Source organism: Henckelia pumila, chromosome 1 (assembly GCF_033568475.1).
Source record: "Henckelia pumila isolate YLH828 chromosome 1, ASM3356847v2, whole genome shotgun sequence".
In the NCBI taxonomy this organism is placed as follows: Eukaryota; Viridiplantae; Streptophyta; class Magnoliopsida; order Lamiales; family Gesneriaceae; genus Henckelia; species Henckelia pumila.
Window position 1 is genome coordinate 2,699,236 of NC_133120.1, and position 13,149 is coordinate 2,712,384.

The following is a 13,149-nucleotide window of genomic DNA, read 5'->3' on the forward strand; positions in this document are numbered from 1 at the left end:
GCTCTGCTTTGACTTGCTGACAAGTCAAGCACTCTGACACCACTCTCCCGATGTCACTCTTCATCCCGGGCCACCAATACAATAACTGTAAGTCTCGGTACATCTTCGTACTTCCGGGGTGAATGGAGTACGGAGATGCATGAGCCTCTGCTAGAATCTCGGCTCGCAACTGATCGACGTTCGGTACCCACATCCTACCACGGTACTGAACGATGCCATCCTCCACTGTATACAAGAGATTACCTCTAGCCTCATCTCTCTGTCTCCATCGCTGTAACTCCTCATCAGTGGACTGTCCCTCTCTAATCCGATCTCTCAAAACTGGCTGCACCGTCAACACTGACAAGCTCGGTGCATGGCCACTCGGATAGCACTCCAAACCAAATCTCTGAATCTCGGTCTGTAGTGGTAACTGCACAGTCAAACATGTTACCACTGATGACTTCCGACTCAAAGCATCTGCCACTACATTAGCCTTACCCGGATGGTAGCTAATGTCACAGTCGTAGTCCTTAACAAGCTCAAGCCATCTGCGCTGCCTCATGTTCAACTCCTTCTGGGTGAAGAAGTACTTGAGGCTCTTGTGGTCGGTGAAAATCTTGCACTTCTCGCCGTAAAGATAGTGCCTCCAGATTTTCAAAGCGAAAACCACTGCTGCTAACTCCAAGTCATGCGTCGGGTAATTCTGCTCGTGAATCTTTAGCTGCCTCGACGCATACGCAATAACCTTACCACACTGCATAAGCACTGCGCCTAAACCCAGTTTAGACGCGTCGGTGTACACCACTAACTCCTCGTGTGGTACTGTCATCGCTAACACTGGTGCTGTAGTGAGTGCTTCCTTCAGCTGATCGAAGCTCCTCTGACAGTCTGAACTCCATATAAACTTCGCATTCTTCTTGGTCAAGGAAGTCAAGGGTACTGCAATAGAGGAAAAACCCTTGATGAACTTCCTGTAGTATCCGGCCAAACCCAAGAAACTGCGAATCTCTGAAGCATTCTTCGGAATACTCCAATTCTGCACTGCCTCCACCTTAGACTGATCGACTGCAACTCCATCTCTCGAAATAATGTGGCCAAGAAATGCCACCTGCTCAAGCCAAAACTCGCACTTGCTGAACTTGGCATACAACCGATGCTCCCTCAAAGTCTGCAATGCGGTCTGAAGGTGCTGTCTATGCTCCTCGATGCTCCTAGAATAGATCAAAATATCATCAATAAAGACTATGATGAACTGATCCAGATATGGCTGAAAGACTCGGTTCATGAGATCCATGAAAACCGCTGGAGCATTGGTCAACCCAAATGGCATCACCAAGAACTCGTAATGCCCATATCGTGTCCGGAAAGCAGTCTTGGACACATCTGCATCCCTAACACGCAACTGATGGTAACCAGATCGCAGATCGATCTTGGAGAACACTGAAGCTCCCTGCAACTGGTCAAACAAGTCCTCTATCCTCGGCAGTGGATACTTGTTCTTCACTGTGACTCTGTTAAGCTCTCGGTAATCGATGCACAGTCTCATACTGCCATCCTTCTTCTTCACAAACAACACCGGAGCTCCCCAAGGAGAAAAGCTAGGTCGAACGAAGCCTTTCTCTAACAACTCCTGTATCTGCTCCTTCAACTCTTTCATCTCGGTAGGAGCAAGCCTGTACGGTGCCTTAGAGATAGGCACGGTGTCTGGCACTAAGTCAATACTGAACTCCACCTCTCTCACTGGTGGAATTCCTGCCACATCCTCCGGAAAGACATCCGGAAAGTCACGAACCACCTCTAACTCTGATAATGATCTGCTAGATGGCTCTGAAGTCGTGACAATACTCGCTAGAAACCCCTGGCAACCCCGTCTCAACAACTTCCTCGCCTGAATATAGGATATCACCTGAGGAATATCACTGCTCTGAGATGCATAAAAAGTGAACGGGTCGCCCCCTGTAGGTCTCACTGACACTGATCTCCGACGAAAATCAATCGAAGCTCCATTGACTGTCAACCAGTCCATACCCAAAATAAGATCAAAACCACTCAAAGGCAAGACTACTACATCTGCTCGAATGGAGTGTCCCTGCAGCTCTAACTTCAGTCCTCGAATAACCTTCGAGGTAGACATAATCTGCCCTGACGGCATAGTAACATCATACCCGCTGTCACTACTCTCAGGTGTGATGCCTACCCGTCTGATAAACTCCAGGGAGATAAACGAATGCGTAGCCCCTGAATCTAGCAACGCAAACGTGGAGTTGCCCCCAACTAGAATTCTCCCTGCACGCAGAAAATTCCCAACAGTTTCATACCACTTCTAATTTTTTCCCAAACGAGTCACTACAAGTTCTTAATTCTAATCACAAGTAAAACATGCTTCCTATTCTAACATGCAGTTAAATGACCCAAATAACAAGAATTTCAAATTAAATACTAAATCTTTAACCAAAGGAGAATTTATGAAAATACTAGGGATAGGATGTACCGGTGATCAAGGAGGTGTCAGGATCGACCTCCTCAGCCTGCATCACGAACACCCTACCAGCGGTGTTCTTCTTCCTGGGGCAGTTAGCAATCTGATGCCCCGGCTCTCTGCAGTGGAAGCAAACTCCTGCTCCCAATAGGCAAGGTCCCGAATGCATCTTCTGGCACTTCGGGCAAGTGGGATGAGCTATGGCATTAGGGGCCCCGCCCCTCTGCTGCTGCTGCGGCCTCTGCTGCTGTGGCCTCTGCTGCTGATTCGGGCCCTTAGCCGGCCCTGTATACTGCTTCTTCGCAGGTGGCTGCGAAGATGGTCGCTGATACCCTGTCTGCACAAACTGCCTCTTACCCTGCTGTTCTCTCTGGATCGCTCTCCGACCCTCCTCAGAACGCAAAGCCCTGCTGACTGCAGACTCATATGTAAACACGTCTGCCATGCGCACGTCATGCCTGATCTCAGCCTTCAGGCCCTCAACAAACTGTCGCAGCTTCTCCTGCGGACTATCAGCAATCATGGGCACAAAACGACAGCCCCTCTCAAACTGGCTTATGTACTCCACCACAGATCTGTCCCCCTGACGGAGACTCATGAACTCTCGGATCATGCGACTGCGCACGTCCTCAGTGAAATATTTGGCGTAGAAGATACGCCTGAACTCAGCCCATGTCAGAGTAGGTAGATGGACTCCTCGTACTGCACCTTCCCACCATGAGGCTGCATCGCCTCGCATCATGTAAGTAGCACAGCTCACCCTGTCGGCGTCTGTGATCCCCATATAGTCAAAGATGGACTCCAAAGATCGAATCCATCCCTCAGCCACCAACGGATCGGTGGTCCCCAGAAACTCCTTAGGCCCCTTCTTCTGGAACCTCTCGGCGACGTCCTCCTCGTGGGACAACCTGGGACGGGCTGCCTGCTGCTCCAGCAAGGCAGTAATACCCGCCATCATCGTGGCACTGGCCTGCTCCAGTGCTGTCATGGGGTGCTGCTGAGGTGGCGGTGGAGGTGGAGGTGGAGGTCCCCCACGTCGGTTCACTGGTCTGGGAGGCATTCTGCACCACCACATATTTATTTACGTAAATCGCCTTGCATAACTAAGTGTTTAAAAATTAAGGCTAACTTAAATTCTAGAAATTAAATCATGCTATAAACATTTAAAACTTACAGACCGGTAGCGTGGATTTCTGAGCTCGCATAGCAGTGAGGACCCCTCCGAGGACCGTGCTTTGATACCAACTGTAACGACCCACTGTATCAAGACGGGTCTTTTCAGCGTGCTTATGTCCTCACTCACACGCACCCTGGAAAACTTCCCAGGGGGTCACCCATCCTATAATTGCCCCAAGTCAAGCACGCTTAACTTTGGAGTTCTTATGTGATGAGCTTCCGAAAAGAAGATGCACCTTCTTGATATGAGCAGTACATATGAAATCTTTTAAACCCTCCTCAATTATGTAGTCCCATACCTACACAGTCTCAGAATCCCCTCTCATTCCGGCACAAGATCGGTTCATTCATGTCTCCCTCCGCCTAGAAGCCTACCAGGAGCCGCTCATTGTCCGTGCAACCTCTTGGCACCGGCGATCACTCCCTGCCTCTTCAGCCCCGGGCGTCACAGCATCCAACCAACAAAAAATAACCGGAAGTGAGCCTAACATGCTCAGTACGAGAGTATGAGTATACGGTGTTATGTGTGCATGTATGCAAGTGAATTGGGTACCAAGACTCTCAGGTCAAGAAACAAGCTCATAGACCGGGCCCAGGGTATATAGCACGCTGTGCTGTCGCATCAGGAGGTGGCTCATATACCCAGTGGATAATGGTGACCTGATACTAGTACATGTGTCCAACCATAAATGTGACCTAACACAAGACTTACGTATCCAACCATCCACAAACTCGTAGGTGAGCACCCTACTACAGGATACCTCTAAGGTAAAAGCTCAATATGCTCATGTATGCAACATACAGTCATGACATGCTGTATATAAAGGCATATAAAACATGCCAATCACATAATCCATGCAAACACATAATACATGCATACTCAATCTGGATATCTCAAATAATACTTCCGTACCTTACTAAGGCAGATCCTAGAAGCTCCCCCTTTAGGTCCAAGCCTACCATGCAGCACTTCAGCATAAATAACCATGCATTACCTAGCATGCCAAACATCACCTACTAGGCTCTAAAAGCCTTAATTAAACTATAGCCAACTCCCTATTTACCATAGGGAACCAAAGCCATACCTTCGTCCGTCGTCAGCCCGCTGATGTCGCATGCCCCAGAGCCTGGGCATAGCCTAGCTATGACTCCTAGATGCCTCGCCAGAGCTCCGCCGCCTGGCTGCTACTGGGGACACTGTCCACTATAAAATAAACTATTTCCTACTCTAACTCTCAAAGAAAGAGTCCCGAAGCCCTTAAATAGAGCGATTACCGGGAGAGGAGAGGGAAAATTGCACTTAAAAATGAGGGATTCGGACCCCTATTTATAGGCCACGATCGAACTCCGATCTCCTGATCGGAAGCTCCGATCGGTGCATGTTTGCCACGTTTTGGATGGCCGAGATCGGAAGCTCCGATCGCAGGATCGGAAGCTCCGATCTCCTGCATCTGGCCACGTGTTTCAATCTCCTTGACACCTGTTTCTGGTTGAGATCGAAAGCTCCGTTCTCGGATCGGAAGCTCCGTTCTCGGATCGGAAGCTCCAATCTGTCCGGTAGCTCCGAACTGTTTCTCATGCTTCCAAACTGGTTTTGGTCCTCCGGGACCCCCGGGACCTACCCTACCATTTTTGGACGTTTCGGATCTGGTTTTCCACTTATTTTTACCAAATAAGGACTCCTTAAATATGTTTTGACACTTTTAAAATTATATGTCATTTTTTAACATGTTTAAAATCACTTAATCTTGTAAAATGGAACCGGGCTACTACAGTTAAGGCCCTGAAGGAACAGATTATACTTCATCCCAGAGCTGTCAGCAATCTCGGGGCAATAGGATAGCAGATCAAAGAACTTATGCTGATACTCATCAATAGACATGGCTCTTTGTCGCAGACTCAGTAGCTCGCCCACCTTCGACTGACGGAGTGCAGGAGGAAAATATAGCTTCTGAAAAGCTGTGCGGAACTCGGCCCAGGTGGCCACTCCTCTCGCCGCAACAAAAGGTGCAGAAGTAAACCTCCACACCTGCGCACACGTCCATCAAGAAGATAACCCAGTTTCTCCATCTTCTGCTCCTCGGTGCATTGGAAAGTCTGAAAAGTCATCTCCATGTGGTCTAACCAGTTCTCCGCATCCTCCGGAGACTCACCTCCAACCAAGGGCTTAGGCCCCATCTGCAAGAATCGACGTACACTGAAACGGTCCTCATCTCGATGACGATGGCAGCGTTCCCGACGAGGCTCCCGGTCGGCATCACCCCAACGCCCACCAATACTGCCATGAGAACTCTGGTCATCACGATCTGCCATCTACAAAACTAACCTAACGATTATTTCATGTAGAATCTAAATCCCAAGAATACTTTGCATGCTCTGATACCATAAATGTAGTGACCCTTACCTGGATCACCTACTAAACAGAACTTAGGCATGCAATTAACTTAATCAAAACAGTAATCAGAACTAAGCTGCGAAAACCATAAACATTATACAATCCCAAGGCAAGGAATCTGTAAATACCCAAATATAATACAACCAAATCGAACAGCTGTATCAATCCAATAACAACAGAATAAAACCTAGGCGAAGCTCCAACTGGCCAACCACTGCCTAGCCCCTCTTGGATCCACCCGCCTCATCCAATCGCAAACCTGCCCCATGGAATAGGGTGTCCAGAAACACAGAGTATGAGACGTGAGCATAAAACGCTCAGTACGAGAGTATGAGTATACATGCATGCAAAGTGAACTCCCTATAAATTCGAAGTCAAGATCAGATAACAGAGACAGACCGGGCCCTGGTATGTAGCACGATGTGCCGTCGCTTCAGGAGGTGGCTCCCATACCATAATACCAGTGGATATGCCGGACCCAAATCAATGGAAGTCCAACCACTAACAGGATAGGGAAAAACCCTACTAACAGACATCTCGAAGGAGATAGCTCAGTATGCAAATGAATGCAGCATAAATCAATGAAATATAAACCATGCAGTCACATAATACAAGCATACTCAGTCATGATATCTCGAACAGTACTTTCGTACCTCAAATCAGTGCAAGCTCTACCTGTAGTAACCCGTATCCAGAATTAGCGATTAATGAGTATATTAATCGTGTAACCATGTTTATATTAAGTAAAACATGATTAAGGAAATTCCAAATGGGTTAACGAAGTCCAGAAATGGATTCAGGACACTCAAAATAGCCGGGAAGGTCCCGAAGGTCCGGAGGGTTCGGAAGCTCCGAACTCAGGATCGGAGGCTCCGAAGTGGATCGGAAGCTCCGTCGGTAAGATTGGACGCTCCGATCGGGACCAGGGCACGTGTCATCGCTGATGTCAGCAAGGTGACATCATGGCTGACGTAATATTGAGCGATCGGACTCTCCGAAGATGGGATCGGAGGATCCGATCGTGTTCGGACGTTCCGAACCGGGTTCAGAGGCTCCGAACTTCGTCTATAAATAGGGGGCCGAGATTTCATTTTCAAGTGCACCTTTCCCTCTCTTCTCTCTGATTCCTAGGCCTTCTAACTCAGATCTAGGGAGTTCTAGGCATCCTATTGGGAATCCGGAAGTGGCATAGCGATCCAGGCATCGAGGCGGAGTTGTGGCCTAATTTTGAGGCAATTGTCATCAGTGGGCTGATGACGGACGCAGGTATAGTTATGGTCTCCTTAAATTATTTAGGAGTATGCAATAGCTTAATTAAGGCTTTTTTAGAGCTTAATTATTAATGCATGGGTATTTGCATTGTAGAGCTGATATAGGCTTGGAACCTAGAGTGGGACTGCTAGGAACTGCCTGTAGTAAGGTACGCAAGTACAGACTGAGATAGCCAGCGGGTTTTGCATGCTTATATGTTGCATTTGTGTGTCATATTATTATGCAGCATGTGCATATCATATTGTGTCTGTCCATCTTGTGAGATGAGCCATGTAGGGCCGCTCAGCCCTGTCTGGACGGTTGATGTCTAGGGCCCATTGACTGACGGGTCATGGGTGGCTAGCATCGGGGGACACGGTCCACGTCCTGTAGGAATGAGCATTGTACGCAGGGTTTGCTCCCCGGGTTGTACCACTCATATCCTAGGCGCCATTACTGAGCAGTTATATACAGTTATCTTAGATATGGATACCCTATCATTTGCATGCATCATATTTGTATGTTTTACCCAGTGCTTTCGTATTGAGCTTAGAGCTCACGTCCAGTCTTTTCTGTGTATTTGGACACCCCATTCGACGGGGCAGGTGTAGGTGAAGGATTGAGCACCCGGAGCTTGGAGTAGCCCGTGACCAGTGAAGACAGCAGGATTAGCTGTAGGTTTTGCCTTTAGGCTATTTATTTGATTTGGTTGTATAAATCGAATTTATTTAATCGGTTGTATTCTGCCGATCTGTTTTTACTTAAGTCTTTCGCAGCGATTTATTTAATGCATGTTTAATTATGCTCTTAACTCTTATTAGGTAGCTCCGGGTAGGGTCGCTACATTTATTTGTATCAGAGCATATCCATGCAAGAGACTTGGGATATAGTACTGAGAATTTGGTTATTCTTATATGATTGATGAGACCTTGGAAGAAGTGATGATGCGACAATTAGTTTGCCCAGAGATTACCATCATCGGCAGGATTTCTGAAGATTTGGCTTATGGGATTCCAGCAAGTGCGGACAGGAGTGATGGATCGTGTCCGAGTTTTCAAGATTTCTACTCATGTGGATCCTAGCTTTGGATCGAGTACCGGGTGCCAGAGGCGGTGACAGAGGATTGGTGGGGACTTACTTGATGCTTGCATCTGTATCGTCCATACCATGATGACACTACTCTGAAGATTCTCCACTAGTAGTTGGAGAGATTGTCAGATAGACCTTCACCAGAGAATGCCTCGAGTGCCTAAAGCATGACAGGTTTCGAGCGTGAGGTCTTTAACCTCATGCAGAACATGGTTTTGCCTGTATTCTTGTATCGATACGTTCGGTAGGCACACGGAAAACTTCATGTTCAAAAGCATGATATGAATACAAGTAGAACGCTGATGGTAGATTGTGAGCAGAAGGAGTCGAGTGACATGCACTGACGCAGAGCATAGCTGGTTAGCTATCACGAGCCATTTCTCCAGAGTTCTTCGTAGGAGGACATGAAGAGAGACTTGGTCGGGAGTATGCTTGTGTCGATGCGTGTGTCGATTAGAAGCTTCATGCTCAAGGAACAAGACTAGTACAATGATTTAAATACTGTATCATTGTAGTTGTAAATAGTATTTCACTTGTAATAAATCATCATACTTTGGTTGTATCATTTCAAGTTCGATTGTACATTTCATTGTATTTTGAATACTGTATATATCACATGAGATTGTAATAAAGAGAATTGTACATAACTTGAAATAAGCTATACATGATTTATTTATCCAACAATTCGTGGATGGTTGCATGATTTTGCTGAGGTTGGTTTGATTCTAGTTGATTAGTGTTCAACTATTGCAACTCATGGGATTCGAGTGAGCCGACTGTGACTGTTTGACTTGCGGTTAGTCTAGGCGTTTTCCTAGGATTGACCTAGTTAGTCAGTGGACTATGTTAGTACCAGCGATGAGTGGACTCATCTAGAGGCATTAAGGGTATTGTTCGGTATAGAACATTTGGGCTTTGTTCTAGGTTGTTTCCTTAGAACAGGCTGTCTGACCTTTGTTAGGTTGAGGCTTGCGATGATGGGTTTTCATCGAGATACCAGGTCCAGTATATGCCGAGAGTTGTGGACTATGACCATGACCAGACATGATGGGGCGCGACCCTATGCCAGTGTTACTCTGGGAGTCCTTGTACTTCAGAGGTTATCTGGGAGCCTTGGTGCTTCAGAATTGGCGATGGGAAGGCTACTCAGTCTAGGGATTTGGTGACAGTCACGACGAGGTATGACCTTGGATTAAGATATCAAGTTTGATATCGATGGTTCGATATCGTCGGGTGTGCCAGAGATATAGTTTGAGTATTCTGCTATGGGAACCAGTCGTGGAGGGATTTTCTTAACAAGTGTATACTCTAAGCAGATAGGTTTTAACCTTTGGGTTACTGCTAGACGTGTGGATCTAGTAGGTGGACGGATTTCTACCAGCAATGACTAGGAGTTGTCATCGGAGTTGTGGTTAGAACTTCCTTGGATGGGATGCTGTTTTAAGACTTCAACTCGAATACGAGGACTACACCATGATGATTGGGGTATCATCTGACTAGTATCATATTAGAAATATGATTGGATTCTCCCGATATGAGACTTATTCAGGAGGAGAGAGTGAAGACTATCTGAGACGTTGACTCGGAGGTGAGTATTTCCAGCGATGTTAGTCTTTCATCAGTAATGGGGTTATATCAGATGTTGAGGATTGTATATGAGTAACTAAGATGTGGGGAAGCATGGCCTATGACCGTGAAACCTTGGTGGTTGTCCAGGTGGGTTATTGAGGTAAGCTACCTTAGTCTTGAACTGTTGCACAATCTTAACAAGGGATATGATCAGGAGAGTGTTCGAAGATTGTGGAAATATTTAGGATTCTTTAGTTATTCTTCTTGGACTTGACGAGCCGTGGTGTTCATTCTGAATGAACGAAGTAAGGATAGTGAGTCCAGTGGTTGCGCTAAGTACTGTCTGATATTTTCAGAGATTGAGCGTAGGATTTTTCATGGGATGGAAATGGGCTTAGTTTATCTTGATGTTTGCCTTGGGTGAACAAGAAAACGATTAGTAGTGCTAAGGTGGCACGGGATCTGTGCTAGTGACTACTAGTGGTTATTGGGTAACTCTGTCAGAGTTAGGATGGTTAAGTTCAGAATACGAAGCAGCGGTTAGTAGTGCTAAAAAGGCGTAGGACTTGTGCCAAGTAAACTACTTATGTACCGTGATCTGACACCGTTTGGAAATGGTTCTTTGTGGCAGCTGAGTCATAGTTATTGACCGAGCCATGTAGGTTGGATGATCAGTGGTGGTCTGATTTGATAAGTGCGAGCTTAAGTAGATCGACAAATTCGATTGGTTGAGCCAATCAAGGTTGATCAGGATGTAGCAATTAAGAAATACTTGGGATAGTATTTTGTCGAGTAATGCTTATGGGATGAGTACTGAATACCATCTCAGAGAAATCGGAGATTTGAGTTATTTAGTCTCAATGATCGCCATAGATGAATCTTCTGGGATTGCTGTAATCGGGAACGATTGCAAGTGGACATGTATGATCAAGTTAGGTGCTAACTTGACAGTGGAGACAAGCAAGGGATTTGGTAGTTTCCAGTATAGTGCATTCTTGTTAAGAAGGAAGCTGATATTGATCCAATCAATTGCTTAGTGATAGCAATAGGCCAGGAAAGAATCATGTTGTTGTTTCATGTGAGTGTTTTTCATTGAACAACAATAGTGAAGATGGTTGATCGGACATTTCGGTTAAGTGAGGGCATCTAAGTGTACCGTTGTGGTTGGATCCGACGAGTAGTTGGAAATGCTAATGGACATTAGCAAGGAGACATCAGTTGTCTGATCTATGTGACATTAGCTAGGACCTGATCCTCGAGATCTAGCAGGATGTGTCACTAGTCTTCCAGGGTGTGATGAACAATGTCTCTGAAATGATAGAGATAGTTAAGGGTTGACTTAGTAGCCAACGAGGTTTTCCTTTGGGATAGAAGATTTCGCAAGATCGTGATGGATCGAAATTGTTCTTTCGAGTCAGTGAGTCACATCTATGCGGATTGTTTGGTCAAGAATATTGCGCGTTAGCAATAATCGATATTCGAATGAGCGTCGGTTGGCAAGTTACTTCGAGCACAAGTATTTCCCAGGATTGACTAGGGAATTGACGAATTAGATCGTTCAGTGCTGAGACTGATGCGTTCGGCAAAGGGAGCGATTTGACTATTGAGAATCCGTTGAGATTTAGTTCCAGGATCAGTATGTTCAACCTTGGGAGATTGGTATGAGCTGATGGTATTATCAGAGACTCTGAGTTGAGTTATACCAGGTGCAATGACTGTCGAGTTTCGAGACGGAATAGGAAGCGTTTCCATATGTCTGTGCACTGTGGAATGTCCCAGTCGAGCATATTCGTGGGAGCTTGCCTTAGTTTTGATGAGCGTACAGTGATTGCGAGTATGTATAACTATTAGGAGGACGTCCATCGATCAAATTCATGAGGTGAATAACCTATGGTTGAGATGATGTAGATCACCAGAGGTGTGATGACTTCCATTGCAATGTATGCGTGACTTCGCAGGCCAATGGCTAGGAGATGACGTAGAATCATAAATTGCAAGTGATGATAATTATTGTAGTAACCCGTATCCTGAATCAGCGATTAATGAGTAATTAATCAAGTAATCATGTTTGGATTAAGTAAAACATGATTAAGGAAATTCCAGAAGGGTTAACGGAGTTCATAAATGGATCCAGGACACTCGAAAATGGCTTAGAAAGCCCCAAGACTCGAGTGGGATCGGAACCACCGATCCAGGATCGGAGCTTCCGATCTTGGTGACATCGGAACCAAATCGGAAGCATATCAGAAGCATGGAGATCGGAACTTCCGATCAGCAATCGGAGCTTCCGATCGGCTGTCGGTGACAGGTGTGTGGTTGCATGTGGTTGAGATTGACACGTGGCATCGGAGCTTCCGATCGGAGGAACGGAGCTTCCGATCTACATGTTCGGAGCTTCCGATCAGGGAACGGAACTTCCGATTGTTGTCTATAAATATAGGTGCGAGGGCTTCATTTTAAAGCGCACCGAATTCCTCTCCTTCGCCCTCGTGGCTCTATTTTAGGGCTTTGGGTACTCTTATTTTAGAGTTGGAGTAAGGAACATATTTTATTATAGTCGGACAGTGTCTGACATAGTAGCGGAGCAGTGCTCGTGTAGCGGAGCAGTGCTCGAGGCTGTGGAGCTGCAGCAGGGGTGTACCCCTAGTTGCGAGATAGTCGCCATCAGCGGGCTGACGACGGACGCTGGTATAGCTATGGTCTCCTTAAAATATTTAGGAGTATGCAATAGCTTAGTTAAGGCTTTTAGAGCTTAAATAATGGTGCATGGATATTTTCATTGTAGAGCTGATGTAGGCTTGGAACCTAGAGTGGGACTGCAAGGAACTGCCTGTAGTAAGGTAAACAAGTACAGACTGAGATTGCCAGCGGGTTTTGCATGCTTATATGTTGCATTTGTGTGTCATATTATTATGCAACATGTGCATATCATATTATGCCTGTCCATCTTGTGAGATGAGCCATGTAGGGCCGCTCAGCCCTGTCTGGACGGTTGATGTCTAGTGCCCAGTGACTGACGGGTCATGGGTGGCTAGCATCGGGGGACACAGTCCACGTCCTGTAGGAATGAGCAGTGTACGCAGGGTTTGCTCCCCGGGTTGTACCACTCATATCCTAGGCGCCATTACTGAGCAGTTATATACAGTTATCCCAGATATGGATACCCTATCATTTGCATGCATCATATTTGTATGTTTTACCCAGTGCT